Below are 23,945 nucleotides of genomic sequence, written 5' to 3'. Positions count from 1 at the left end.
CTCCATTTACTGATGCAGAGGTCCTAAAACCCTTGGAATTTCTGGAACAATGTGTTTTTTTATGTTAATGAGATGGCTAGTGGCTGGCAGTCCCTAGAGAGTCTTAGGAGGAGGCTGGCATCTAGAAGGATTAAGTGTAATTAAAGGAGTGGGGCTGAAAGTCCCAACATCTGGGGAGAATTAAAGGTTAGTTGATGACCAGCAATTTGCTCGGCATGCCTACATGATGAAGTTCATTAAGATTCAAAAGGACTAGTTCACACAGTGTCTGGATGGTTGAATACATGCAGTGTCAGGAGGGTGGTGGTATGGATGCTGTGTCCCTTCTGTCATATCTTGCCCTTTGCATCTCTTCCATCTTAATTTTCATTGTAAACTCTGTAATACCATAAATAATAAATGAGTAAATATAAGTAAAGTGTTTCTGTGAGTTCTGTGAGCTATTCTAGCAAATTAATTGAGCCTGAGAAGAGGGGCATAGGAACTCTGATTTAGAGCTGGTCAGTTAGGAGTGCAGGTCTGCTGAAGTTTGGATCTGGAATTGTCTCTTAAGGACCCACATGTTGAACACATTGTCTGGAATGGAGCTGTGTTCGGAGGTGGAACTTTGGGGAAGTGATTGGATCATAAGGACATTAACTTCATCTGTGGGTTAATCCATTGATGAGTTCATACCTGAATGGGATATTAGGAGGTAAGACCTACTTAGAAGAAGTAGGTGCCCTGAGAGGATATATCTTGTCCCCAGTCCCTTCCTCATGCTGTCTGCTTCCCAACTGCTAGGAGATAAGCAGCTTTGTTCTGCCACTCATGGCCACCATGATGTACTATCTCACCACAAGCCCACAAACAATGGAGCCAACTGACAATTGTCTGAAACTGTAAGTCAAAATAAATATTTCCTTCTTTTGTTTTTCTCAGATATTTTGTCACAATGATGAAAAGCTGACTAACACTACCAAATTTTACTAATTACTACTGTAACCAAGACAGTGTAGTATTGTAAGGGGAGATAGCTATATCAATGGAACAGAATACAGAGTCCAAAAATTAGTATCAGTTTTTGACAGAACTAATTCAATGGGAAAGGAAAGTCTTATAACAAATGTTGCTGGAACAATTGGATATCTGGCTAGGTGCACTGGTACATGTCTATAATCCCAGCAGCTCAGGAGGCTGAGGCAGAAGGATTGCAAGTTCAAAGCTTCAGCAACTTATCGAGGCCCTAAGCAATTTAGTGAGACCCTGTCTCTAAATAAATTTTTTTTAAAAAAGAGCTGGGGATGTGATTAAGCCCCTGAGTTCAATCCCTTGCTTTAAAAAGTGTATATCAGTATGAGAAGATGTGAATTTTGGCCTCTACTCACAGGATACACAACAATTTGAGATGGATCATAGACCTAAATGTTAAACCCAGAACTATAAATCTAGAAGGAGACATAGATATGTTTATGACATTGGTTGGAGAAAGCAAGTCTATTGAACAAGAGACAAAAAGCACTGAAGCACTAACCATAGAAGAAAAAGTGATATAAGGAGATTTATCAAAATACAAAATATCTATTCATCAAAAAACATCAGTAGAAAAATGAATAGACAAGACTGTTTTTCTCAAGGCCAAATCAGAGAGTGGGAGTAGATTCTGGGCAGCCTCTCTAAAAAAGGAAGGGTTGACTTGTGTCAGACTTCCAGGCAAGTTCTAGGAACCCATACTGGGCAAACCCATACCCAGGTTGGATAATATGCACCCTATTCTGTCCAGAGAGGAATACCACATTCTGAAACCTGGAACCTGCAGGAGCATGGGAACTACCACAAAACAGGTGGCAGAACAACCGCTCCCCAGGCACTAGATCTGTAGCCTTCAGGGCCTCTTTGTAAATGATCTTTTGGGATTGAGGTTCCTCTCTCAGAAGCAGGTCTTGTAGTAGCCTCTGGATTTGGGGGGACTTAAGCTGGTACAGGTCCATGAGCTGGTGGAACTCTTTCATCCATGCAGTTGTATCACTGGCATATCGCTTCTGAAGCATCCGCAAAACATGGCCACAAATATCACCCATTGAGGCACCTCTTCTTCCTTATTTTTTTTTTCTGAGATGGGCAGTGTCTTCTTCTCCAACTTGGGCAATTTGGGAAACCTGCCCTTACCCTTAAAATCCTATAAGTCCTTTTGAAACATTAGTGCCAGGGTTTGTTTTTCCACAGAGGCATGGGGATCTAGAAAAATGTCTCTGGTGGTAGGATAAAAGTGTTGTGTCTCCATCTCTTCGAGAGCATCTGATAACTGCTGTATTCGTCTACTTCTGTAAGGCTCTCCCAGAAGATGCCAATTTATAGCTTTTGGGACTTGAATTCTCTTAGTGGTTGATGGTAGCACTGGTACAGGGATAGTCAGTGCATTATTCTTTGCCTTATAAATTTTGGGGAGCTCAACCCTCCCCATCAAGGCTAGAAAGTCCTTCTGGAACATCAAGTCCAGGGAATTTTTATCCACAAGGGGACAGACAGCTGTGGGAACATCATTTATGGTTGGATGAAGGTGATTTTTCTCCTTGACAGCAGTGGGTAACTGTTGTGAATACTTCTCCCCATAGGACTCAAGCTAAGAGATGGCACCTCTTGGTGGCTGATGGTAACCCTGGTTCAGGGATAGAACATGGTTCCGGCCAGCTCTCTCTTTGTTTCCTTCCAATTGGAGGGATCACTTTTAAGTGCATTGGACTCAAAAAATCCCTACAGGGTTGTGATATATCAGTGTGACTTAAGTCTAGGTTCTGCCTGAGGTGTTTAACAATGGCCTTAAGATTGAACAGATGTATCCATCTCAAGTATTCCTTCGAAGTCAAGTCTCTGAGGAGTTGCCTCAATTGATGGAAACTCCCTGGAAAGTTGTTCTCCTGCTTCCAGCCTTATTAAGGCATTGTTAATCCAGTCCTCATCTGAGATACTTGTTTCTGAGTCATCTGGTCTTTGGTGGCTTTTACCTGGCTTTTCAGGTGAAGTGGCTGGGGATGGGGCTGCTGCTGGACTTGGAGCTGGAACCTGGCCCTCAGTTTTCCCCATCAGAGGATCCCCATCATGCAATAACCACTCCCCCTTCCACCCATCACCTTTGGGTCTGTTTTCAGGTTTCTGTGGTTCCATAATATCAGGTAATTGGAAATCTACCCTGTGGAGACCATCTGGGATCTGGGTCTCTAAGCCTGTTTCCACGGATTGTAAAAATATACCCCCTAGCTTTGTCCAAAAGCATGTTCTCTTGTCTTCCCAGTGAACTTGTCCTGGGATGAATGCCAAGAACTTGAGTGTCTTGTCTGTCTTTCATTTCCAAATGATCCTCTGGCTCTTTTTTCCCCAGTGCTACCTGGAGTGATATTTTCAAGGGGCTCTGGTCCATAATTCTGGAGTCTTTCTTTCCATCAAGCAAGGTCTCTTTCTTAAAAAGCATTTTTCTTCTACCTATATCCTCGCTTTCCTTAGCAAGACCCTTCTCTTCCATCATTAGTTTTGATAAGCCCAGTTCTTCCTTCGAGTGCTCTGATTTCAACACTCTCTCCTTTTCTGAAAGCATCACCTCCATAAGTGAGCTCTCCTTTTCCTCCTCTTGGCTCAGCCTCTCCTCCTCCTCCTCCTCCTCCTCAGTCAGCCTCTCCTCTTCCTCACTCAGGCTCTTCTCTTCACTCTCCTCCTCAGCAGACTCTCCTTCTCACTCTCCTCTTCACTCAGGCTCTCCTCTTCACTCTCCTCCTCAGCAGACTCTCCTCTTCACTCTCCTCCTCACTCAGGCTCTCCTCTTCACTCTCCTCCTCAGCAGACTCTCCTCTTCACTCTCCTCCTCACTCAGGCTCTCCTCTTCACTCTCCTCCTCAGCAGACTCTCCTCTTCATCTCCTCCTCACTCAGGCTCTCCTCTTCACTCTCTTCATTTAAACTCTCTTCCTCACTCTGCCTTTCCTCCTCACTCAGGCTCTCCTCCTCCTCCTCTTCACTCAAGCTCTCTTTCTTCTCTTCACTCAAGTACCCCTGTCCCTATCAGTAAGGTGCTCTGTCTCTCCTTCTTCTTTCTTCATACTCAGTCTCTTTTTCTCCTTAGTCAGACTCTTTCCCTTCTTCCTTTTGTGGGCCAAGCTCTCTTTCCAACCCTCCTTAGCCAAGTTGTCCTCCAATTTCTCTTCACTCAGGCTCATCTTTTTCTTCTTCTTAACCAAATGTCTCCTTTTCTCTTTCTTGGGAAGACTCTCGTTCTCTTTTTCTTCCTCCTCCTTCTCCTCCTTTATTCCCTTCTTAGTTAGACCTTTCTCTGTTTTCTTCTCAGTCCAGCTCTCTGATATGTCCTCAAAGAGCTTATCTCTGATATTCTGTAATAACCACTTCACCTGGGTCTTTTCTAGTTTGTCCTCCCCAATGCACTTCAGAAGCTCTTCTACATGCTATTTTTCTAATAGATTTTGCTCCTGGGTTTTATTTAGCATAGTTTCTACCTGGGTTTTATCAAAAAAGAATTCTTGTACCTTCTCTATTAGCTTTTGGTCCTCTTCCAAGTTCTCTTTTTTTTTTTTACTTCTTTTTTTTTATTGGTTGTTCACAACATTACAAAGCTCTTGACATATCATATTTCATACATTAGATTGAAGTGGGTTATGAACTCCCAATTTTCACCCAAATGCAGATTGCAGAATCACGTCGGTTACACATCCACAATTTTACATAATGCCCTATTAGTAATTGTTGTATTCTGCTACCTTTCCTATCCCCTACTATCCCCCCTCCCCTCCCCTCACATCTTCTCTCTCTACCCCATCTACTGTAATTCATTTCTCTCCTTGTTTATTTTCCCATTCCCCTCACAACCTTCTTATATGTAATTTTGTATAGCAATGAGGGTCTCCCTTCATTTCCATGCAATTTCCCTTTTCTCTCCCTTTCCCTCCCATCTCATGTATCTGTTAATCTTTTCTTCCTACTCTTCCTCCCTGCTCTGTTCATAGTTGCTCTCATTATATCAAAGAAGACATTTGGTATTTGTTTTTTAGGGATTGGCTAGCTTCACTAAGCATAATCTGTTCTAGTGCCATCCATTTCCCTGGAAATTCTATGATTTTGTCATTTTTTATTGCTGCATAGTACTCCATTGTGTATAGATGCCACATTTTTTTTATCCATTCATCTATTGAAGGGCATCTGGGTTGGTTCCACAGTCTAGCTATTGTGAATTGTGCTGCTATGAACATCGATGTGGCAGTATCCCTGTAGCATGCTCTTTCAAGGTCTTCAGGGAATAGTCCAAGAAGGGCAATAGCAGGGTCAAATGGTGGTTCCATTCCCAGCTTTCCCAGGAATCTCCAAACTGCTTTCCAAATTGGCCGCACCAATTTGCAGTCCCACCAGCAATGTACAAGTGTACCCTTTTCTCCACATCCTAACCAGCACTTGTTGTTGTCTGACTTCATAGTGGCTGCCAATCTTACTAGAGTGAGATGGTATCTTAGGGTGGTTTTGATTTGTATTTCTCTGACTGCTAGAGATGGAGAACATTTTTTCATGTACTTGTTGATTGATTGTATATCCTCCTCTGAGAAGTGTCTGTTCAGGTCCTTGGCCCATTTGTTGATTGGGTTATTTGTTATCTTATTGTCTAATTTTTTGAGTTCTTTGTATACTCTGGATATTAGGGCTCTATCTGAAGTATAAGGAGTAAAAATTTGTTCCCAGGATGTAGGCTCCCTATTGACCTCTCTTATTGTTTCTCTTGCTGAGAAAAAACTTTTTAGTTTAAGTAAGTCCCATTTGTTGATTCTTGTTATTAACTCTTGTGCTATGGGTGTCCTATTAAGGAATTTGGAGCCCGATCCCACAATATGAAGATCGGAGCCAACTTTTTCTTCTATCAGACGCAGAGTCTCTGATTTGATATCAAGCTCCTTGATCCATTTTGAGTTAACTTTTGTGCATGGCGAGAGAAAGGGATTCAGTTTCATTTTGTTGCATATGGATTTCCAGTTTTCCCAACACCATTTGTTGAAGATGCTATCCTTCCTCCATTGCATGCTTTTAGCCCCTTTATCAAATATAAGATAGTTGTAACTTTGTGGATTAGTCTCTGTGTCCTCTATTCTATACCATTGGTCCACCCGCCTGTTTTGGTACCAGTACCATGCTGTTTTTGTCACTATTGCTCTGTAATATAGTTTGAAATCTGGTATCGCTATACCGCCTGATTCACACTTCCTGCTTAGAATTGCTTTTGCTATTCTGGGTCTTTTATTTTTCCATATGAATTTCAGGATTGCTTTATCTATTTCTACAAGAAATGCCGTTGGGATTTTGATTGGTATTGCATTAAACCTATAGAGAACTTTTGGTAATATCGCCATTTTGATGATGTTAGTTCTGCCTATCCATGAACAGGGTATATTTTTCCATCTTCTAAGATCTTCTTCTACTTCTCTCTTTAGGGTTCTATAGTTTTCATTGTATAAATCTTTCACCTCTTTTGTTAGGTTGATTCCCAAGTATTTTATTTTTTTTGAGGATATTGTGAATGGAGTGTTTTTCCTCATTTCCGTTTCAGAAATTTTGTTACTGATATACAGAAATGCCTTTGATTTATGCGTGTTGATTTTATATCCTGCCACTTTGCTGAATTCACTTATTAGTTCTAGTAGTTTCTTTGTAGACCCTTTTGGGTCTTCTAGGTATAGAATCATGTCATCTGCAAATAGTGATAATTTAAGTTCTTCTTTTCCTATTTTTATGCCTTTAATTTCTTTCGTCTAATTGCTCTGGCCAGTGTTTCGAGAACTATATTGAATAGAAGTAGTGAGAGAGGGCATCCCTGTCTTGTTCCAGATTTTAGAGGGAATGCCATTAACTTTTGTCCATTCAGAATGATGCTAGCCTGAGGCTTAGCATAGATTGCTTTTACAATGTTGAGGTATGTTCCTGTTATCCCTAGTTTTTCTAATGTTTTGAACATAAAGGGATGCTGTACTTTGTCGAATGCTTTCTCTGCATCTATCGAGATGATCATATGGTTCTTATCTTTAAGTCTATTGATGTGGTGAATAACATTTATTGATTTCCGTATATTGAACCATCCTTGCATCCCAGGGATGAATCCTACTTGATCATGGTGCACAATTTTTTTGATGTGTTTTTGTATTCGATTCGCCAGAATTTTATTGAGGATTTTTGCATCTAGGTTCATTAGAGATATTGGTCTCTAGTTTTCTTTCTTTGAGGTGTCTTTGTCTGGTTTCGGAATCAGGGTGATGTTGGCCTCATAGAATGAATTTGGAAGAGCTCCCTCTTTTTCTATTTCCTGAAATAACTTGAAAAGATTTGGTATTAATTATTCTTTAAAGGTTTTGTAAAACTCCACTGTATACCCATCCGGTCCTGGGCTTTTCTTGGGTGGTAGTCTTTTGATGGCTTCTTCAATTTCATCCATTGATATTGGTCTGTTCAAACTGTGTGTATCCTCCTGACTCAGTTGGGCAAATCATATGACTTAAGAAATTTATCGATGTCTTCACTATCTTCTATTTTATTGGAGTATAAGGATTCAAAATAATTTCTGATTATCTTCTGTATTTCTGAAGTGTCTGTTGTGATATTGCCTTTTTCATCCCGTATGCTAGTAATTTGAGTTCTCTCTCTTCTTCTCTTCGTTAGCATGGCTAAAGGTCTGTCGATCTTATTTATTTTTTCGAAGAACCAACTTTTAGTTTTGTTAATTTTTTCAATAGTTTCTTTTGTTTCAATTTCATTGATTTCCGCTCTGATTTTAATTATTTCTTGCCTTCTGCTACATTTGCTATTGTTTTGCTCTTCCTTTTCTAGGGCTTTGAGATGAAGTGTGAGCTCAATTATTTGTTGGTTTTTTCTTTTTTTGAGGAATGACCACCAGGCGATGAATTTTCCTCTTAAAACTGCTTTCATTGTGTCCCATAGATTCCGATATGTTGTGTATTTTCATTTATCTCTAAGATTTTTTTTGATTTCCTCCTTTATGTCTTCTGTAACCCATTGATCATTCAGTAACATATTGTTCATTTTCCATGTGATGTAGGATTTTTCCTTCCTTCTTTTATCATTGATTTCCAGTCTCATTCCATTATGATCAGATAAAATGCATGGTATTATCTCCACCCCTTTATATTTACTGAGGGTTGCCCTATGGCATAATATATGGTCTATTTTTGAGAAGGATCCATGTGCTGCTGAGAAAAAAGTATATCCATTTGATGATGGTTGATATATTCTATATATGTCAGTTAAGTCTAGGTTATTGATTGTGATATTGAGTTCTATAGTTTCTTTATTCAACTTTTGTTTGGAGGATCTATCCAATGGTGAGAGAGGTGTGTTGAAGTCACCCAAAATTATTGTGTTGTGGTCTATTTGATTCTTGAACTTGAGGAGAATTTGTTTTATGGATGTCGCAGCACCATTATTTGGTGCATAAATATTGATAATTGTTATGTCTTGTTGGTGAATGGTTCCTTTTAACAGTATATAATGTCCTTCTTTATCCCTTTTGATTAACTTAGTCTTAAAGTCGATTTTATTAGATATGAGGATGGCCACCCCTGCTTGCTTACGAGGACTGTGTGCGTGGTATATTTTTTCCCATCCTTTCACCTTCAGCCTGTGTATGTCTTTTCCAATCAGATGTGTCTCCTGAAGGCAGCATATTGTTGGATTTTTTTTTTTAATCCATGATACCAGCCTATGTCGCTTTATTGGAGAGTTTAATCCATTAACATTCAGAGTTACTATTGATATATGGTTTGTACTTCCATCCATGTTTGATTATTTATCCTTTTTTTAAAAAAATTTAGTTTGTTTCTCCATGATTATCTTTCCCCTCGCCCTCTGTCTTTACCGAGGCACTTCCCACTGATGGTTTTGGTTATTGTTTTTCATTTCTTCCTCGTGTAGTGTTTTGCTCAAAATGCTTTGCAATGCTGGTTTTCTGGCTGCAAATTCTTTTAACTTTTGTTTATCGTGAAAGATTTTTATTTCATTGTCATACCTGAAGCTTAATTTTTCTGGATACAGAATTCTTGGTTGGCATCCATTGTCTTTCAGTGTTTGAAATACATTGTTCCATGACCTTCTTGCTTTCAGTGTCTGTGATAAAAAAAATCCGTTGTTAACCTTATTGGTTTACCCCTGAATGTAATCTGTCTCCTTTCTCTTGTAGCTTTTAATATTTTCTCTTTGTTCTGTATATTGGATATCTTCATAATAATGTGTCTTGTCGTTGGTCTACTGTGATTTTGTGTGCTCGGTGTCCTGTATGCATCTTCAATTTGTATATCTGTTTCCTTTTTTATTTCTGGAAAGTTTTCTGTAATTATTTCATTCAGCAGGATACTCATTCCCTTGGTTTGAATCTCTGTACCTTCTTCTATCCCGATGACTCGTAAGTTTGGTTTTTTAATGTTATCCCATAACTCTTGGATGTTTTTCTTGTGATTTTTTACCAGCTTTTCTGAGTTGGCTAGACTCTTTTCAAGATGATATATTTTGTCTTTATTATCTGACGTTCTGGCTTCTACTTGCTCCACTCTGTTAGTGATACTCTCAATTGAGTTTTTAATTTGGTTTATCGTTTCCTTCATTTCTAGAATTATTGTTTGATTATTTTTTATAATCTCTATCTCCTGATAAAGATGCTTAACTTCTTCTTTTATCTGTTTATGTAATTCATTCTCAATGTGTTCTTTCGCTGCTTGAATTTGCTGTCTCGTATCCTCTTTAAGGTTCCATTCCATCTGTCTACGGTGTTCCTTGAGTTCTTTATATGACCATTTTTCTGATGACTCTAGGTCCTCCTGAATATTTAGGCTGTCCTGCATTGTTTGTACTCCTTTTCTTCCTTGCTTTTTCAAGCTGCTCATGTTACTTCTTGTTCTGTTTGACTGCTGAGTTACTGTTTACTCCTATAAATGTATTTGATGCTTGGGAGGAAAGGTATTAGAAGGGAAGGGAAGAAGTCACTAAAGAGAATGAGAGTAAGCAGGTAGAATTCAAGGAAGGGGGGATAAGATAATTGAAAAGAAATGAAAAGACAAAAGAAGAAAGAAATAGGAAATAAAAAATGAAAAAAAAATTTAAAAAAATAATAAAAAAATTAAAATTAAAATTAGAAGAAAAAAATTTTAAAAAAATTGTAAAAAAATTAAAAAAACAAGAAGAAAGAAAAATGAAAATGAAAGAAAAACCCAAATCAAAAAAAAGAGAGAAAAGAAAAAAAGAAAAAAAAAACTAATAAATGCAGTCTTAGAGTTTAATTAACTTCTCTTCCAGTAGGTGGCGCTGTGCCCACCAGGCCAAGTTTCTCCTGTCAATACGCGGGAACCAATCACTGTGCAGCAGCTCCTCCCAGACTGGGTGAGTCTCCAATCCTGAGTGCCTAGGGCCTCCTCTTGTGTCTAGTCACTTCCCACTTTTCCTCTAGCCAGGCCCCTCTCACGGGTGCCGCTCACCACAATACTGGCTACACGCCAGGTCTGCTGCTCCCGGGAGCCCTGTTTTCATGAACGACTGGGCACACTCTTCCAGTTTGCCATTTCCTCAGACCCTAAGTTTGTAGAGCTTGGGGCTGAGAATCCTCAGTGAATTTTACTTGCCCTCCGGTAGCCACGCCCCCGGTAGCTGGTGCAAGGGACCTCAGCTGTCAGCCCTGGTGGGAGCGGTAGTTCCACGCTGTGGGTCCCGCGCCACCTCTGATTCCCTCGGGCAGGCTCACGGGAGAGCTGGGAGGGGCCCTTACGGGAGAGCTGGGAGGGGCCCTTAAGGTTTCCCCGATGTGTGGAGAGGGAAGGCTAGGGGATTACACACCTGTAGCCGCAGGTTTCAATGAAGTTATCTCCTCCGCCGCAGTCTGATGACGTCAGTTCTCTGCCATGGTGGTGTCTCTTGCAAATGGTGACAGTTCGTTTCCCTTTGCCAGGCGACCAATGCAACGGGTGGGTCCTTACTGTCTCTCCTAAGCCCCGTTTCAAACCTGTGGCCACTACCTATGAAGGCTCGGTAGGCATTTACCTCTGTAGGATGAGAAGGGCTGACCAGTTGTTTCAGCCGGATGGATTAGTGCTGAGTCACAGCTGTTTGTCTGCAGGAAGCAGGCAAACGGGAGCTTGAATTCAGCCGATCCGGGCTCAATGTGTGTTCTGAGAGGCCCAGACTGTTCGCCCTAGATCCACGTCAGCCTAGTGATCCTGAGCAAACAGATTTAGGTTGTTTACGACTCCCTATGCCTGCACAGCTGAAGAGGTCAGGGACTTGATCTCTCTGCGCCCGCCGCCATGTTGGAATCCCCAAGTTCTCTTTATAAGGCAGTGTTATTTCTTTGGTAGCCATTCTATCATCATCTAGTTTTCTCTCTTTCTGAGCCTGTTCCCCGTCTTCTTGTTATTTCCTCCTGATCCTTAAAAATTCCCCACCTGTGACCATCAGTTTCACTCCTTTTCATACAGATGATCTCTCTTCAATTATTCCTCTCTCCTCTAAAGGCATTGAGCCCATTTCTTTAATTACTTCCGCCAGGACCCTCAACAGTTGATTCTTTTTCATTGCTATATTTTCCCCCTAGAACTAACTTCTTTCTCTTTAGAACTAATCCCCCTTTCTATATCCACTTCCTTCCTTGACCATGTTTTTTCCTCTTTGGTTACTTTTCCTCCCTTAGCAGCATGCCTCTTCTTGATTCTAATCTCACAGGCCAATGTCCTTTGTTCCTGGGACAATTTATCTTCTTCTTTTGTAATTGCTTTGTCTTGGATTATTGCATGGGTTGCTTTCTCCTTTCTCTTAGTTATATCAATTCCTTCCCTTGCTATTGCCTTTTTTTTCCCTAGTAATATGCCTCTCTTCCTTGGCCCCTTTTGGGATCAGTCTCTTTTTCCATGTTCTTTTCTTTTTCTCTTTGGTATCCTCCTTTTCTTCCTGGAACCTTTTCTCCATTTCACAACCTGTCCCTCTTCTTCTAGAAACAATTTCTCTTTTCCCCAGGCCCATTGTTCTTTTGGCTGAACCACTTTCTCTTCTTTCTGACTTGGTATTGTCTCTTTCTGGGCCAGTTTCTTCTCTTGTAGGATGAATTTCTCTTTTTCCTGAGTCCATTCTCTTTTTTTCTCAATTGCTTTCTCACCTTTCCTTACCCATTTCTCCCTTTTCTTAGCTTGTTTCACTTTTTCCATTACCTGTTTCTCTTTTTTTTTTTTGAACACTTTCTCAATATCCTCCATCTTTTTCTCCTCTTCTGAGACTAGTCTCATTTTTTTTTTCTTAGCCTTTATTTTCTCAACCTCTTCCTTAACTTTTGGAGCCAGTTTCTCCTTTTTCTGGACCCACCTTTTTTCCCCCAAGCCTGTTTCTCTTCTTTCAGTGACCATTTCTTCAGCCTGCTCCTCCTTTTCTTGGTCTTCTTTCTCTTTATTCTAGAACCATTGTCTGTTTCTCCTCTCTCTGGGCTCTTCTCTCTTCTCTCCAAGCTTTTCTTGCCTTTTTCCAGGCCCGCTTATCTTCTTGTGATAATTTCTCCCTTTCACCAAACTTTTCATCTTCCTTCAGGTCCAGTTTCTTTCTTTTCTCTTTGGCCTCTTTCTTCTCTTTCTCTGTATACCTCTCTTTCTGCTCTTCCTTCTCCTGTTCATCCTGTTCCCCCACTTGAGTTTGTTTCTTCTTATGGGCCTCTTTTTCCTCCTTTTTAAACCATTTCTTCTTTTTCTGGACCAGTTTATTCTCTTGTTCTGCCAAGCTCTCCCTTTCCAAAACTTGTTTTCTTTCATCCTCAGACAGTTCTTTCTCTTCTCCAGGCAAATGACCCTTATCCAATTTGCCTAGTTCCCAGACCTCTTCCTCCTCTCTTCTTCCTTTTCCTCCTCTTCTTTCTCTTCCTCCTCCTCTTCCTTTTTCTCTTCTTCCTCTGTCCCCTCCTCCTCCCCCTCTTCTTCCTCCTCCTCCTCAGGTTTCTCCTTTTCCCAACTGTCTCTCTTTTTTTGTGGAACCATTTCTTCCTTTCTTCAACTTGTTCCTCAATGTTCAGAATGGGATCCTCCTCTTCCCAGGCCTGGTCTTCATCCCCAGGTTCCTTCTCTTCCTCACCCAGCTCCTCCTCTTCCTGGGTCAGTCTCCTCTCTTGGAACAGCAACTTCTCTTTCCTGGCTCTTATGTCTTCCTCGTGGGCCTGCATAATTTTTCTCCAGTCCCCCTTTCTCCTTTCCACAGTCGGCTGCCTCTTTGTCCAGACCACTTTCTTTCCTTTTCCAAACAGGTTCTCCTCTTTTCCAGCCATTCTCTTATTTTCTAGGTTGGACTTCCACTCTCCCATAGTCGATTTCATTTGTAAAGGAGTAAGTATTTCTTTTCCCCACACCATTTTTTCTTTTGGATGGGTCAGTTTCTCTTTTCTTTGCATTGATTTTTTTTCTCAGACTTTGTCAGTTTCCTTTCTTTGTCAACTACTTCCTCTTCTTGCTTGGCCATTTTCCTTAATGCTGTCTTAAATTTCCTTTGCTCTAAGACTTGATGATCTTCTAAGAAAGCAACTTCCTTTTTCTTCACTTCTGGAGAAAATTTTGCATCTTTCTTTAGCACATATGTAGCCTCTTGTTCTCTAAATACCACCATCTCTTCATTCTTGACTTCCCTTTTAACCTCTTTTTCTGTTATGATAGGTGGTTCTTCTACTTCTCCTTCATCCAGTCCTGGTGAGAGGGTACTCAAGTCCTTTAAAAGGGGACAGATCTCTTGGAAGAGTTCCCAGCTGGGCTTTTGATTAGCAAGTATCACCTGAGCCAGGTCCACCAATTCTTTACTCAGATCCTTTAACATTCCTGGATGGGAACTTGCTATCCTCAAGGTACCAAGATAGCAAATGTCATCCCTCCAAGACCAAGTGTCTGACTGAATTGCATGTCCAGGGGCCCCAGCTAAACCATGTCTGCTCTGTCCAGGTTTCTTCCTTGTACCTTCTTCTGGCTTAGAAACCTCTGTGACTTCTTCTTTGGGCTCTTCTATACTCATTTCTGAAATATCGTTTGTTATGATGGGTTGTTCTTCCCTTCTCTCTTCCCACTTCATTTTTGCTATTCTTTGGCCTTTTTTCACTGACCTTTTCTAAAATCTTTTAATGCGTTTATGTCTTTCCAGCTTTGGGATCACCTCCCCCCATCACCTTTCATGCTATATTGATCCATGGTTCCTGAGGTCTCTGTGACCTCAGGGGCCTCCTTGGCCTCCATAGCCTCTAGCATAACTTCCTTTGTTTCAGCTTCTTCCTGGGGTTTTACTGGGCTATAAGCACTTGGTGGAAGCTCTGACTCCAAGGCAGCATCCTGGATGTCAATTTGCCCTGATTCCCTGGCCTCACTTTGTTCACCTTCATCTTCTGAGGGAACCAACACAGAGCTAATCTTTTTAAATTCTATCTTTCTGTGCTTCCTAGCAACTCTCAGGGCTTTTTTAACTGTAGAGATAGTGGAAGAAATTTTTTAAAAACATTAAGATCCTAACTGAGACCCTTTGTAATATCTGGTTCAGTGAACTGCTATTAGAGATACAAAGGCAAAGAGGACTGTGGAATTGTGATTTAGAAATGTTGTTTCATTTCGGCTTCCATGTCCTTAAGAAATAAGGCCTCCAGGTTGGGGCTGTAACTCAGTGGCAGAGTGCTTGCCTCAAACATGTGAAGCACTGGGTTCAATCCTTTGTACCGCACAAAAATAAAATAAATAAAATAAAGGCATTCTGTCCATTAACAACTACAAAAAAATATTAAAGAAAAAAGAAATTCAATAAGGCCTTGTTACTTATTGTGGATTGATCTTTCCCAGGAAGGATATATTTTGTGAATAAGATACTCCCACTTAACCGGTCCTCTGGACCGGCCTTCATGCAATTGACCCCAAACATACCCTATACATCATCCCATACGTACTAAGATTCTGCTCTTTGCTTCTATATGTCTCTTCCTTTTCTTCAGTTCAGTGGTCTTTTTACGTTCTGACAAAGGCAAGAGTGTTTTTTTAGCAATGATTTCAAGTTCATCATCCTCTGGTCTATCCAAAGAAAACTAAATGGTTTCTCTTTATGAGACAAGGTCAGGTTTTCATTCAGCCGCCATTCCACCAGAGTAAGTAAGCACTGAATATCACTAGCTTGAATCCCCAGAATTTGGCCCAGAGAGGTTTCCCCAATAATTTCAAGTCTACGAAAGATAGTATTGAGATAGTGATAAGACAAAATTGGGGGGTAGGGGGGAGCTACAATGTAAAAGGCAGGAATAAAGCAGTCATTTAAAACAGTCATTCAGAACAGGCTGAAGTAAAAGATGGATAAAGAAGGAAAGAAGATTGGGGGTGTAGTTCTGTGGAAGAGTGCTGGCCTAGCATGTTCTAGGCCCTGAGTTCCATTCCTGGCAGTGCCAAAAAAGAAGAAAAAAAAAAGAATGAAGAATAATAAGGTGACACAAAATTCCTTGATTGGGAGATTTGTAGATCTGTCTTGAAGAATCTTGAAATGAAGAAATAATGGAGAAATAAGCTAGTCAGTGGTCAGAGGAAAAGAGGTGGGTACTGGGGAAAAAGAGAAAATAGAAGGAAGGAAAGGGAAGGAAAAGAATAAAGAGGGGGCTGTGGAAAAGGGTGAGAAGCAATCAGAATCAGCTAGAAGGAATCAGAAGAGGGGATGATTACCATCCAACTTACTGCATTTCTTGAAGAATTTCTTGTTTTTTCAGCAGGTGTATCAACATGGTCTTGGTTTGGATGCCTGTGAATCTTGTCATAAGGTATAAGACCTTAGTCCGCACGATCTTATCACTGTCCATCAAGCCCACAGCCAATGGAATCGCAAAAAGATGGCTTATGAAGTCCAGTCTCTCTAGCATCTCCCAGGCTAGCTCACGGATACGTGGATTGGAATGAGTTGTATCTTTCAGCAGGTGATAGGCGGTCTCAGTGAATAACCTTAATGGTATTTGGTAAGTGGCAAACATTTGTACCAGGATATCAAAATATTTCTTGTTTTTCTCTTCAGTTCAATAAACTGTGAGGTTGAGAATGGTCTCTACTAAATTTTCTATGAACTCTTCACTTGATTTTCTTCTCACCAAGTTTTTGTTTGTCATGCTTTTAAGGAAAGCCAAGGAAGTTCTTTCATGCTCCTTGGATTTATCCTTCCGTTCACTCATTGAAACTTTCCTTTCTTCTAGAGTCTCAGGTGATGGTGCCAGGGGTCTTAAGAGTTCAGTCATGTCCCTATCCTTATCAAGGTAGGGTGAGTACAGATCATGGTGTAGGAAGACTGGGGTACCCTTAGGCCAAAGGCGGGCCCAGATCACTGAGTTGGGTATATAGCAATCAGGAGCAAAGAGCCATTGCTGCCCTTGACCAAAGAAACACTGTAACATATGATAGATGTTTAATCCATCCCAGCCAGCCAGCTGTAACTGAGCAGGAAGCACATGTGGATGTCTATTATACTTGGGGTCAAGAGCAGACAAATCAATATCCTTATCCTTCAAAAACTGTTCTTTGGGTCTGTTTTGAATCACAGGGGACATATATCTCTCTTCCTCTATAACATGAGGCACAAAATTATCAAAGGCAATGACCCGTTTGTTGATAAGGGTCTCTAGCGCCTGTAATTCCTGCACCCTTTGTTCCAGATAGACAAATTTAGGTACAAATACCATTTTAAACAAAAAGAAGAAGCTGGGCAGGAAAGGCTTGGGGACTTCTTGTATTTTATCTACATTGTTTAGGCTATCTAGGTAAATCAGCCAAGGTGGAGGGAGCAGTTTTAAACAGGATACTATGTAGATACTCTGATTGAAAGTCAAAAGCTGGTCACCCCGATTATTGGCAAAGCAGACTGGACCAAAATGCATTGCTGACTCCAGCTCGGTTACAAGTCTACCTTGGAAGTCCCAGACCCGGACTGAGCCACCTATAGCTCCTGTGACAAAAAGTTTCAGGGAAAGGCAGACATCAAATGAAGTGATAGCACACTCATGCAGGCATTTTTTTCTCTCCAAATGTCCATTTTTGTTTTGATTCTGATGATGTCAGAAAGTCTTGATAGCACCAGAGACACCAACGGCGATTCTTACTGATGGCACCCACAGAACCTGGCAAGCGTATCACATATAGTAGGGGAACACCACAGAGAATTTTGTTGATGGGCTTCAGGATTACCTTGCTCACCTGAAGCAAAACCTCTGTCAGGTATACAGTGTTATCTGTGCCATGGGAACAGAGTAAGGAGTTTCTCTGGGAGCCTTCCAGAGTAGACAATGCTAACACTGCCACAGAGTGAAGGGTCTTCTCTGTTCGGGCCCAACTATAATGGGAGAGGGTTCTCACACTGCCACTGTTGGGTCCACAGAACATCAGTCCTTCTAGGCCCTTGTCCAAATGAGGCCACCCATAGGCCAGGCATGTTACCTTATCCCCAGGGTTTTCTGAAGTATATACAAGATACTTGGTTGTACATGGACAGCGGGTTGCATCAAACACTAGCATCTCTGAGCCACCTATTGCCGCAAAAAGCTCCTCTCTGACTGAGTCATAGGCCCAAGTCACAAACTTATCCATGACAAGTAGAGGCCAGGTAATAACCAGGAGGTTCCCTGTTTTACTGGAGACAAGAAGCACAATAAACCATCCTCAGTGGCACACAGGATGCGAGTCCAATTATGGCTACAGCAGATTCGTTGCATCTGCTGGGGAGTAGAACTACAGACATTGAAGAGGCTATAAAAGTATGGTAGGCAGTACAAGGAGAAAGCAGAATTACTCTAGCAGAAAAAAGTGCATTATCAATAAACTGTAATTGTTGCAGATTCTCATCAATATTCAGTTGCCTCAGCAAGTTTCCAGAAGCAAGATTCCACTCCCTCTGTATGCCTTCACTGCCTGCTGTTAGTAAAGTGTGAGCTTCTGGACGACTGTGGACATACATGAGGGATGGGCCTGGAAGCTGTGGAGGAAGTTACCTTGGTCTAAATGCCACACATGGATCTCTCCAGCCCTGTTTTCAGCATAGAAAGTGCCCTGAGACACACAAGCAAAGGAACAAGTGATGGAGGAGCCACTGGTTACAAGAGTGAACTTCTTTACTTCTTTCAACTGGACCTGACCCTGGTGGGTAAAGACCCTCACCACATGCTCACACAGAGCCAGCAGGGATCCCTGGGGACCATTCAGGGGAAAACCTTGTACAAACTCATGACCTGGCATGGGCACCATTTGAGCTTTCTGGAGGTCTCTGCCATTTGGTAAGATAAACCAGGTAATCACAGCCCCCAAGGTGCCAGACAACAGCATCTCAGTTTCTGAGTCATAGCAGAGGCAACTGATAGAGAAATGACAAGGCAATATACCCAGAGATGTGAACACTCGAAGGTGATCTTCAAAGAGTCGCAGGCGCATGTCACCACAATAAGCAATTAACATGTGGTAGGAACCTGTGTACCATTGCTTGGACAGGTGGCACTTTAGCCATGATATGAAACTTCTTTTTCTCAATTGTTCCTTTCATTTCTGCATCTTTTTTTCTGTATCCAAAGTACTGCCTAAAAAAGGATGATAGAAGAAAGCCTAATCATGGGGGCAGATCATCCCAAAAGGGTGTGGTAGGGAAGGGCTGAGTATTTAGTCCCTGTTTCCTCTTGTAGATTAAGAAAACTCATGACAGTTTGACTTTGGGAGTTTCCTTGTCCTAGGCACTGGTTATGTGATAGAAGCACTAGGTTTAAGGCCCTTTTCTTGGCCATCAGTCTACTTCATAGGGAATATGAATTCTGTGGCCTGATAACTAGAGATGAGGAAGGAGTACTGCATCCAGGTCAAATTGGGATGTGGAGATGGGTACTAAAATAAACTCCATCATCCTGAAATGAGGGTAGTTGAGGTATGGTGCATGTAAACTGAATTAAGGAGGAGGAGGAAAAAACAAGGAGCATTACCTGCATTTGTTTTCCATACAGTTCTACCCAGTTTAAGGACACAAAACAGCTGACATCAATGAGTAGTAACAGACAAAAGCCTTGTTCTGGGGATGGTGAGATTCCTGGTATAGTCTCTCAGGCCAGTCACTCAGGACAACTACCTCATTCTTTGATTCTTCATCAATCTGAGAGAAAAGAAGTGACCTTATCTAAGAGGCCTAAGTCCCCACTCATTCATTTCCTTAATAAATAGTTATTGAGAGATTAGTGGTCATTTGTTTTTTAGCTACTCAGGATTCATTCATCTGCAGCTGGAAAGCATTATTTAGGAGGCATCTCTCCCCGACCCTCACTTTGCAACAGAATCGTCCTTATTTTTTTTTTTTTTCTTTTTGAGAGAGTGAGAGAGGAGAGAGAGAGAGAATTTTTCAATATTTATTTTTTTTTAGTTCTCGGCGGACACAACATCTTTGTTGGTATGTGGTGCTGAGGATTGAACCCGGGCCGCACGCATGCCAGGCGAGCGTGCCACCGCTTGAGCCACATCCCTAGCCCCAGAATCGTCCTTATTGATCAGAGCATCTTCTAGGCTTTCTAGACTGTGTTTCCATAAGAAATTTCCTAATGTCCTAAGGTTTCCATTCTTTGTAATGAATTAATTTCTCTCCCAGTCACCTAGAACACTACTACTTATGTAATATTGAGAAAACGGCTCCTCAAATAATTTTTTGTATTCCATGGTTCAGATAAGGAACCACAGTTGAGAAAGGCTGATAAGATCTATAAAAGACACTGGTTATACAGTACTGAGCAAAACAAACATGGTCTTGGCTCTTAAGAGTCCATAGCTAGAGATGTCCAGTGCCTAGGACAAGGAAACTCCCAAAGTCAAGCTGAGTTCTATCCCTAGAACTGCAAAAAACAACAACACCACACACACACACACACACAGTCCTGTCCAGGGAAAACAGACAATAAACAAATTAACAACTGAACATATAAAGCAAATAAAGACAGGAATTCTACACAGTTCTATATGTATGTGACACAGGAATCCAAACATGACAAATATTCATACCTGTCACAGTTGGAACAACTTTTGAGCGCTCCTGCCTACAGCCAAAGGAACACTCCTGTCATAATCACACATGCACAATTTATTGCTTATGGGGAACTCATAATTCACACAAACGTAACAAACACCCACCATATGTGACAACTAGATCTTGTGGCATGCACTACCTCACTATCCTTTTGTGTATCAAAGGGAATGTGTGTTATTCATAACATGGGTTTAGCTGTATTTCAGCTCTAAAACTCTGTATTCTGACCTAGTGGAGTGTGTATGTCAAGGGAGATGCATATCTTTTTTCTCTCTTTCTTTCTTTCTTTCTTTCTTTCTTTCTTTCTTTCTTTCTTTCTTTCTTTCTTCTCTCTCTCTCTCTCTCTCTCTCTCTCTCTCTCTCTCTCTCTCTCTTTCTTGCTACTGGATATTGAACCCAGAGATGCTCTACCACTGGGCTACATCCCCAGCCCTTTTTATTTTGAGATAAGTTCTCCCTAAGTTGCCCAGACTGCCCCAAACCTGTGAATCTCCTGTCTCAGCCTCTGGAGTAGCCAGGATTACAAGTGTGCTTCACTGCACCTGGCTATACAGACCATTTAATATGTTACATAGTAGAACAAAATAATATACACTTCCTTCCATAATGTAGCATATATCTGTGATACATGTACATGAACTCCCCATACCAATCAACCTAAACTGAAGCTCCTGAATTGCCCTTCTCAGCAGAAATTTGGGCTATACCTGCCTCCTAAATAGTGCTCCATGAACTTAACTCTCCATATTTCTCTGCATCAGAATTTGTTATCTGACCATATAAGCTGGAAATCAAAATAGTAAACAAAATATAAGTACTATACATCTTTTCTTAGAATGTCCATCGTGGCTGCTTCCTGCATCCCTAAAGGATTTGGGACTATACTGAGGCCAATATCTATAACTCAGAATCAGTCTTCTCTCTATATTCCTCATTTTCAAAGCTCAAGGATTTCTAGCACCTATTGTCTCTACTTATTCAGTGGCAGGAGCAGACTTAAGAGAAAGGACCCTCATGTCTGAACTCACAACAGCCCATTCCTCTTCACTGAATCAGAAAGCTCATTTACATATCCTATTCTATTAGTTAATTGCCATTTCCTTCCTTCCGTCCCATTCTTCATATAAAAACTATTCATTTACTCATTCATATATGAAGGCCGTTCTATAAAGGGCTTTAAAAGATGAAAAATATCTTTTTTTAATATTTATTTTTTTTTTAGTTTTCAGCGGACACAACATCTTTGTTTGCATGTGGTGCCGAAGATCAAACCTGGGCCGCACGCATGCCAGGCAAGTGAGCTACCGCTTGAGCCACATCCCCAGCCCCGAAAAATATCTTAAACTCAAGCAATGTATCCATGTCTGATATTACTTCTGCGTATTCTTGTCATTTCTTCTTCCTTTCCCCTTGTCCTTCCACCCCAGTAAAATTCTGATTTTGTATACAGTGACCATTGCAGTGGGACTACCATGGTACTCCAAGGCTGGCATAGCCTTCCCTCTTCTTCTGACCTGCAATTTGAAGCTTTATATCTGGAGATGCAGCAACTATCTTATAACCTTAAGATAATAAGTTAACTTATTAAGGATGGTAGAAAAGAAAAAAACCTAGGTCCTTGATGTCATGTAAGACAAGTTGCTTCTTATTTGTTTAATCTATGTATGTCCATTTTCTGTTTACTTGCAACAGAAAGTATTCTAATTATACCTAATGCTCTAATCTTAATGTAGAAATGAAAACTGGGGAATATGGAGGACCTTTTCAGAGCTGTTCACATCTTGTCCATGCCACAGCCCTGCGCAGCAACAGGCAATTAGTCCAAACCCGTCATATGCATAGCTCTCCCACACATTACCTTTATGCCCTGCAGGGTCTTTTTTATGAGGAGTTTCAAATCATTCCCCTCAGGAATAAGTCTCTGTGTGAAGACGATATCCTAGTGACATTCCAGTTCTTCATAGGCATCTTGGATTATAGAATCTATGAAAGGTAAGGATGACATAATCTCAATATCCGATGGTACACTGGAAATTAGGGGAATTGAGAAAGAGGGAAGAACAGGGTGAGCCAGAGAAGAGAAGGAACATAAGACTTTTCTATCAACAGGAGAAACTTCTTTGATTTAAAAAGACAGGTGAGGGGTCTGGGGTTGTGGCTCAGTGGTAGAGCCTATCACATGTGAGGTACTGGGTTCAATCCTCAGCACTGCATATAAATAAATAAAGTTTTTTTTTTAAAGAATGCTTTAAAAAGGCGGGGGAAGGTGAATGAAATACTGATACAACAACATGGATGAATATCAAAAACACTACAAAGCCAGGTATGATGGCATATGCCTCTAATCCCAGCAGTTTGGGAGGCTGAGGCAGGAGGATCTCAAGTTCAAAGCCAGAGTCAGCAACTTAGGCCCTAAGCAACTGAATGAGACCCCATTTCTAGATAAAATACCAAATAGGGTTGGGGGATGTGGCCAAAGGGTGCCAAGCTCAGTGGTTAAGTGTATCAGTTATCTCCCCTCAAAAAATGCAGACACAAAGAGTACATACTATATGAGTTCATTTATTTGGAATTCTAGAAAACAGTAATCTAACCTATAAGGACAGAACAGATTAATGATTATATGGGGCCCAAAGCTGGGGGATTTCTGGGAAAGGATACAAGTGAGCTTTTGGTAGTGTTGATAATGTTCTATATCTTGACTATGGCAGTGGTTACATGGGTTTATAATTCAGTCAGAATTCATCAAAATGCACACTTCAATTTATATACTTTATTATGTGTAAATTTATATCTAAATACATTTTATTTTTACAAAAATAGAAGTAAACTTGGAGTTTTATGAAGTCTGGAAACAGGAAAACCTATAGCTGCAGGTAACTGTTAGGTGAGCTTAGGTGATTCAGTTGTTGTACAGCTGAAATAATACAAGTTCTGGCTTCTCAGTCCTCCTCAACTTCCCTCATGGGGAAGCTCATGTTTGTAAACATAATTGTATCTATTAGCCAATGTCCTTCTTGCCTTCATAAATTTAAAAGTTACTCATTTGTTCAACAAATATTTCTTTAATGCTCAATATGTAGCCAGGCTTTATGATGAGAGCTGAAGATAAATACTTAACAAGAATGATTATCTACCTGCAAGAAGTTAACTATTTAGTATAGAAGGCAGAGAGTGAACAAGTCGACATAGCTGTCCAATTTTGTCAAGATGCCAGATTAAAATAACTTTTTGTTTTCAGTTGGTAATTGAACCCAGGGGCTCTCTACCACTGAGCCCTTTTTTATTTTGAGACAGGGTCTCACAGATTTACCCAGGCTGGCCTTGAACTTGTGATTCTCCTGCCTCAGCCTCTAGTCACTAGAATTTCAAGTGTGCCAAAATGATGCCCACTTCTAAAATAACCTTTCTGAAAACCTTACACTATGAATTCCCAGAAATTCTGGATAAACTAATAAATAGCTGAGCTCTAGAAGGCAGAAATGAAGAGGGAATGAGAGTGGAGCACCTTACAGAACTAAGTACAAATTGCTGTTATGATGGTCCTGAGGAAGTGTACTTATCAGAGCCCCAAATTGACTCTCGTAGTTAGTGGCTTGTGTAGTATTACCCTGGAAAAAGAACAGCTAGACTTGGACCCATACAAGTAAAGCCTTGGGATACCTGACAAACACACACACACACACACACACACACACACACACAAAAACCCTTGTGGTGATGTGGAAAATATATATATATATATATATATATATATATATATATATATATATGGATTAGATTCAAGTCTCAAAACCTCCCTAATGTTTCCTCTGATAATTTAAGACTAGGAGTTATGACTGGAGAAACGAGGCTTGCCTGATTCTTCATTCTAAA

General features: G+C 40.7%; 1 pseudogene across 1 annotated transcript; it reads right to left on the bottom strand.

The window, feature by feature from the left end:
* Nucleotides 1-1,655: 1,655 nt before the first annotated feature.
* On the bottom strand, nt 1,656-22,037 carry LOC308637857 (WD repeat-containing protein 87-like; annotated as a pseudogene). The gene is made up of 12 exons: nt 21,928-22,037; nt 18,985-19,151; nt 16,126-18,591; nt 15,722-16,044; nt 14,949-15,073; nt 14,191-14,481; nt 13,450-14,041; nt 4,431-4,559; nt 3,917-3,987; nt 3,664-3,820; nt 2,617-3,561; nt 1,656-2,435 (listed from the first exon to the last, which is right to left on the bottom strand). The product of its transcript is annotated as a WD repeat-containing protein 87-like (transcript).
* Between the last annotated feature and the right edge of the window lie 1,908 nt (nt 22,038-23,945).

The sequence above is a fragment of the Spermophilus citellus genome (genome assembly GCF_964194105.1).
Source record: "Spermophilus citellus genome assembly, chromosome: 18".
Taxonomy (NCBI): Eukaryota; Metazoa; Chordata; class Mammalia; order Rodentia; family Sciuridae; genus Spermophilus; species Spermophilus citellus.
Note: the sequence above shows the minus strand (reverse complement) of the source record. Positions and strands in the feature narration are given on the sequence as shown.